Below are 6781 nucleotides of genomic sequence, written 5' to 3'. Positions count from 1 at the left end.
GTCTGATGGTCATGTTCATGTCTTTCTCCAATTTCCAAAAATGAGTGATAAGACTTGAATACTGCTATTTGTTGTTACTAAAGGTAGTGTCAGGATAGCAGCACACTGTGCTGGCAGAAATAGCTACAGTAACAATAGCAGAGGCTTACAAAATTAACTCCAAAACACAAGTAAGTAGGTTAGATTATATAATCTAAAATATGGAGACTGATAATGTAGTAGGTAGCTGATTGTGTATATTAAAAGCTAGTGTTTATTATTTTTATTTCATTAAAGTATTATTTATTACATTAACTGGCGAATAAGTCTATGGAGGTGATTAGAATTGGTCTTGCTTGGAGAATTAATTGAGAGATAACAAATGAGTAAAAAGAATAGAACTGACACTTCATTTTATTCCTCATATGACACAGAAATCCACTAAATAAACTTTAACAAAATTATTTTATTCTTTGAAAAAATAGTGTGTTCTTTTAGAATTTCAAACACTGAAGGATTAAGAAAAGAATAAACTTTCTCTGTATAACTAAGCTAGATACTATATATATATATATATATGTATATACATACATAAATATTACAAAAATGACAACTCTGAAATTAGGAGGAATGTTAATCTATTGACTGACAAATAGGCATTTCATTTTCCTACAGAAGATTCTTGAGGCATATGTCACAATAAATATAATAATCTTAATGTTTCATAAAGAAAATCAATTAAGAAGTTCTTATATTTGTATTCATCTTTACTTATCAATTCCCAAATGCCAATATTATGTAATATTTTTGTGCTTCTTTTGAGTTGTGAATAATTTTTCTTTTGGTTTTTGCAAGGCAATGTGGGTTAAGTGACTTCCCAAAGGTCACACAGCTAGGTGTTTGAGGTCAAATCATTAAGTGTTTGAGGTCAAATTTGAATCAGGTCCTCTTGACTTCAGGATCAGTGCTCTATTCACTGTGCCACCTAGCTTCAACAGGCTCTAATAAATTAAAGCATTTATATATATATATATATATATATATATATATTTATGTATGTATATACATATATATATGTATATATGTATGTATGTAACTTCCTCAAATCTCATACTTTACATCAGAAAACCAGTCTCATTAAATGATGTTGTCTGTTAATATTTCTTATGAAAGAGAGAAGTCTTCATTAAATAGAACATTAAATTAATTTATCTTGAGAATGTAGAGGAAAACCCATAATTACTGAATTAGTACATGATTATTTGATTCTTACTTTTTTGTAGACATTATCATTTACTCACAATTTTTCAGTGAAATATGAATGTTGATCAAATGTAAAAACTGAATGTAAAGTCAAATGGGGCAAGAACTGGTGGTAAAACCTATTTTTTTCTTATGATATTGAAAATAGCTATGTTTCTAATGAAGAAAATGTATAAAATCAGGGAAAAAAACAAGAACAAGAACAAATCTATCAGCAACAGAATCACCTGTCTGACCTAGAAAGATATACAAATTTACAAACAGAAACTGCCTGAGGTGTCTGTTAGTAAATTAGATGGAGCTAGAGAGAGAGAAGCATTTCCCAATTCAGCAATTGTGTCCTGTGATTGTTAATCAAAGGAATGGAGGAAAAAATGTTTAAATGGCAATTTAATTGTCTCTTCTCTCAAATGTTTTATTTACAAAATAAATGTACAAGAAAATAAAAGAAATTACAAAAAATGTGAAAATATAAGAATATGAAATTAAATTAATAACAATTGTTTGGGATTGGAGAGTGTCAACCAAATATAAATGTTAAGATCTTGCTCTGAACTTGGTGGTTTTAATGAATCACCTTTTTTTAAATTTAATTTTAATTTGTTTAACTTACATTTAAAGATAGCTTTTAACATTCGTTTTTATAAGAATTGAAGTTTCAAAATATTCTCTCTTCCTCTCTTCTTCTTTCTCATTCTCCATGGCAGTGAGTAATGTGATATAGTTATACTGATATAAAGATGTTAAATATATTTCTACTTTATTCATATTATTAAAAACAGATAAAATGGAAGGAAATTGAGAAAGAAAGAAATAACAAAATTTAAAAGTGGAAATATTATATTTTGGTCTGAATTCATGTATCATCATTCTTTCTCAGTCTGTGTATGGTATTTTCTAACAAAAGACTGTTTGAACATAGTATTGCTGAGGAGATCCCAGTCTACTATACTTAATCATCAAATAATATGGCTAGTAATTTGTGCAATTATCTCCTGGTCCTACTGAATTCACTCAGCATCAGTTCATATAAACTTTCCAGGTATTTCTGAAATCTGACTCCACATCATGTCTTACAGATATTAATATGTAATAAGTTGTTGAGTAATTCCCAAGCTCTTGGACATCCCTTCAATTTCCAATTCTTTACCAGTACAAAAAGAGATGAAATAAATATTTTTGTACTTGTGGGTCCTTTGGCTCTTTTTATGATCTCTTTGGGATACCACTCTGAAAGTGGTATTGCTGGATCTAAGGCTATGCACAGTTTTATTGCATTTTGGGTTGAGTTTATTCTTTCCAAAATGGTTGGGTCAGTTCCCAAGTTCACAAAAACTGCCTTTCTGATCCAGTTTTCCTACATTTCATTCAACATTTATTACTTGACATTGCTGCTGTATGGTTAGGTAATCTGATAGTTATAAGGTGTCATCATTGAATTGTTTAAATTTGTTTTTATCTAATGAAATTCTAGAGAATTTTTGTATGACAAAATAAAATTTCTTCTTTGAATAATTTCTGTTTTTATCTTTTGCCATTTATCAAGATTCAACACAAGAATACTTATATTCTGATAAATTTGACTTTATTCTCCATATATTTTAGAAATGAATTCTCTATCAGAGATATTGACTACAATAATGGTTTCCCAGCTTTCTACATTCCTTCTAACTTTGGTTGCATTGATTTCATTTGCGCAAAATAATTTTAATTTAATGCTGTCAATATTATACATTTTGCAATTTTTAATGTTCTCTATCTCGTTGATAATCAGCTCTTCCCTTTTCATAAATCTTATGATAGACCATTACTTGTAATCTAACTTTCTTATGATATCATCCCTTGTGTCTAACTTCTGTACTTACTTTGACCTTTTCTTGGAATAGGTGTAAGATTATTGATTTATGTCTAGTTTCTTCCATACTATTTTCCAATTTTCCCAGCAGTTTTTGTCAAATAGTGAGATCTTGTTTCCAAAGTTGTTGTCTTTTTGTTTATCAAACTAGATTTCTATAATCATTTACTATTGCTTCTTTTGTACCTAATCTATTTCACTTATCCACCTCTCTATATTTTAGCTAGTACCAAATAATTTTCATTACTGCTGCTTTATAATATAATTTTTGAACTTGTAAATGAAGCCTACAGCTTCTTATGTATTTTTATTAATTCATCCATAATCTTGATGCATTTCTAGAATATTTTATTAATTTTCTAGCTCTATAATTTTTTGATAATTTGTTTGGAACAACTGAATGAGTAAAATAATTTAAGCAGAACTGTCATATTATTATTATATGATCTGAGTCTACCCATGAACAATTGAAATTTTTCAGTTGTTTAGATCTTTTTATATTGTTGTAAAAAGCATTTTGCAGTTATATTCACATTTTTCCTGATTTTGCCTTGACAGATAGACTTCCAAGAATTTTATGAAGTCTCCAACTGCTTTATTTATATAATTATTTATGCATTTTAATTTTTCCCACACCAACATACAAAAACAAATTTCAACATTTCAAAATCCTTGAGTTCCAAATTCTCTCCTTTACTTCCATCTCGCTCCACCTCATTGAGAAAGCAAGTTAGATGGTGTAGGTCAAAAATGAGTAGCCATGAAAAACATCACTACAGTAATGTAAAAGTAAAATAACCGCCTCCACACAAAAAAGAGAAGCCTCAAGCAAAATAAGGTGTAAAAAAAGTCATTATGCATTCAGACACTATCAACTTTGTCTTTATTAGCTTTTTCTTTATCATAAGTCCTTCAGAGTTCTCTTGGGGCACAGCTTACAGCTGATCATTCTGCAACATTGCTGTTATTTGGTATGAGATACATCTCCCATTGTATCTGCTGATGCAAGTTTTTGACTGAGAGCATCCTGTTCATCATTTCCTAGAACAGCATTTCACTTCTATCACATACCACATTTTGTTCAGTCATTCTCAAAACACTGGGCATCCTCTCAATCTTCAGTTCCTGTCCACCAGAAGAGTTACTATAATTATCCTTATACATATAGGTTCTTAGATTCCCATATTTCCTCTCTTATGAAATATAGACCTGGCACTGCTAGACCAAAGGGTAGAGTTGGTTTTAGAATCTTTTGGGTATAATTCCAAATTGCTCAACAGAATTGTTGAGTCATTTCACAACTCTTTCAACAATGCATCAATGTCTAAATTTCCTTACATCCCTTCCAAAAATTTTTCATTTTCCCCTTCTGTGCAGTTAGCCAATCGGTATAAGGTAATACCACAGAATTGATCCAACCTGCATTTCTCTTATCAAGAGTGAAGTAGGACATCTTTAGAAAAATATATTTAAACTAATTGTATTTATTAAATCATCTGAAAATGGTTCATATCTCTTAATCCTTTAACAATTTGGGAAAGGTTCTTATTTTTTATAAATTTGATTCAGTTCTTTATATTTGAGAAATGAAGTCTTTATCAGAGAAGCTTGTTTTAATATTTTACCCACAGTTACCATTGCTAGTTGTATTTCCCTCAATTCTAATGCCCCCACCCACATTTATTCTCTTTTATTTCTCTTTTCACTGTTTCCCATTTCAAGTGTGTTACATTTGGCTACCCTCTCTCTTGATTTTTCCTCCCTTCTATCACCTATGCCTCCACCCTTACTCCTGTCCATCCACTTTGTCTCATCTCTTTTCTCTCCTATTTTATCTCTTAGATAAGACTAATTTCTATACCCAATTGAATGCGTATGTTATTCCCACTCTCAATCAATTCTGAAGAGAGTAAAATCCACTCACTCCCCTGTTAACTTACCCCATGTTTCACTCCACTGCAAAAGCCTTTTCTTATCCCTTTTATGTGTAATAACTTATCCCAGCCTATCTCTTCTTCCTTTTCTCACAATATATTCCTTTGTACTCCATTACATCTATTTTTACATATATCTTTAAATTCAACTCCATCCTGTGCCAAGTTCATATATGGTCATTCTAATTTCCCTAATTTATGAGGAGATTCTTAAGATTCATTAATATCATCTTCCCATAAAGAAATACAAGCAGTCCAACATCATTAAGTCTCTCATGATTTGCTCTTCCCCTCCACACTCTCTATGCTTCACCTGAGTCCTGGACTTGAATGAATAAACTTTCTGTTCAACTATGGATATTTCATGAAGAAAGCTTGAAAGTGCCCTATTTCAGTGATTGTTCCTCTCTTTCCTTGAAAGAATAGGTCAAACACATCTCTTTGAGAGACCTGGAGCAGGTTATATCTGCTTTTAAAGTTTGCACTAAGATATAAGAAAAATTATCCTCACGTTTTCTTTCTGTCTGACTGTGGCAGTCTAGATTGAATAGGGGAATATGTGAGGTGACCAAGAAAACCATCACCTCATCTGTATGTATTTCAATCTTTTTTCTAATTTTTATTTTTGGTAGGGATTTTAGAATGGAAATAGGACAAAAAATATCCCAGCCATGTCAATTTGCTAGATATTTTGACTTGAGCAAGTTCTTTAAAATTAGTTTGGAATAGATTTGGAATATATAGGTCCGATGCTGAAATAGAAATTGTTGTAGAATGAAGTCATTTTGAAGAATAATAAGGGCAGATGTATGAGAGGTCTGAATTTATTTTTATGCCTATCATTCCCAGATTGCAGTTTCAAGTCTTCTACTTAATATATATCTGTGATATTCCCAGGCTGATTTTTTAAAAATAATTTCAAGTGTTGAATCCTCCAAATAAAACTGAATTTTACATTTGAAAAAAAGAATAGGTTCAGTTTTGCTTGGTGGTTGATTCTTGTTTGTAATCCAAGAGCTTTTGATTCCATGAATGTCATTTTCTATACTCTATGTAGAAGCTATTAAATCTTACGTTACCCTGTTTGTGGCTCCATGATATTTAAGTTGCTTCTTTCTGATTGTTTGCAATAATTTCTCCCTGACTTGGAAGATCTCAGCCTATCTCTCAGAAATAGAGAAATCTAGCTACACAATTGAAAAGAAGTTAAGAAAATAAATAGAAACTAAGAATAAATAGATTTGATAGATTTCTGGGGAAAACTGAATGAGAATTGAAGGGAACATACCATTTCTCCAGGTTATATGGGGGAACCTATGCAAAAATTGAGCATATATTAGGGCATAAATTCTCACAATAAAACACAGAAAGGCAGAAAGATTAAATTAATCATTTTAATACCATGATACATAAAATTCATGTTTAATAAAGGGCCATGAAATGATAGGCAAAAAATCTAATTTGAAACTAAATAACCTAATTTCAAAGTATGAGTGAATCAAACTGCAAATCACAGAGATAATAACTTCTTCCAAGACACAGATAATAGAGAGATAAACATAATAAACTTGTCAGATACAATCAAAGCGAACATTAGTGGAAATTTTAAACCTCAATATGTGTACCTGAATAAAATAGGAAAAGAAAATATCAGTGAATTAGACACATAACTAAAAAACAGAAAAAAGAACAATGTAAAAATTTCCAATTAAATAATAAATATGAATTCTGAAAAATTAAAGAAAAGATT

At 30.5% G+C, this 6781-nt stretch overlaps 1 non-coding gene across 1 annotated transcript; it reads left to right on the top strand.

Moving 5' to 3' along the window:
• Positions 1–5465: 5465 nt before the first annotated feature.
• LOC141503812 (small nucleolar RNA SNORA31) lies at positions 5466–5594 on the top strand. Its single transcript, XR_012473115.1, has one exon. It is a non-coding gene; the product is annotated as a small nucleolar RNA SNORA31 (small nucleolar RNA).
• Positions 5595–6781: the final 1187 nt, after the last annotated feature.

Source organism: Macrotis lagotis, chromosome X (genome assembly GCF_037893015.1).
Source record: "Macrotis lagotis isolate mMagLag1 chromosome X, bilby.v1.9.chrom.fasta, whole genome shotgun sequence".
NCBI classification, from domain to species: domain Eukaryota; kingdom Metazoa; phylum Chordata; class Mammalia; order Peramelemorphia; family Peramelidae; genus Macrotis; species Macrotis lagotis.
This window is presented reverse-complemented; position numbering and strand designations above follow the sequence as displayed.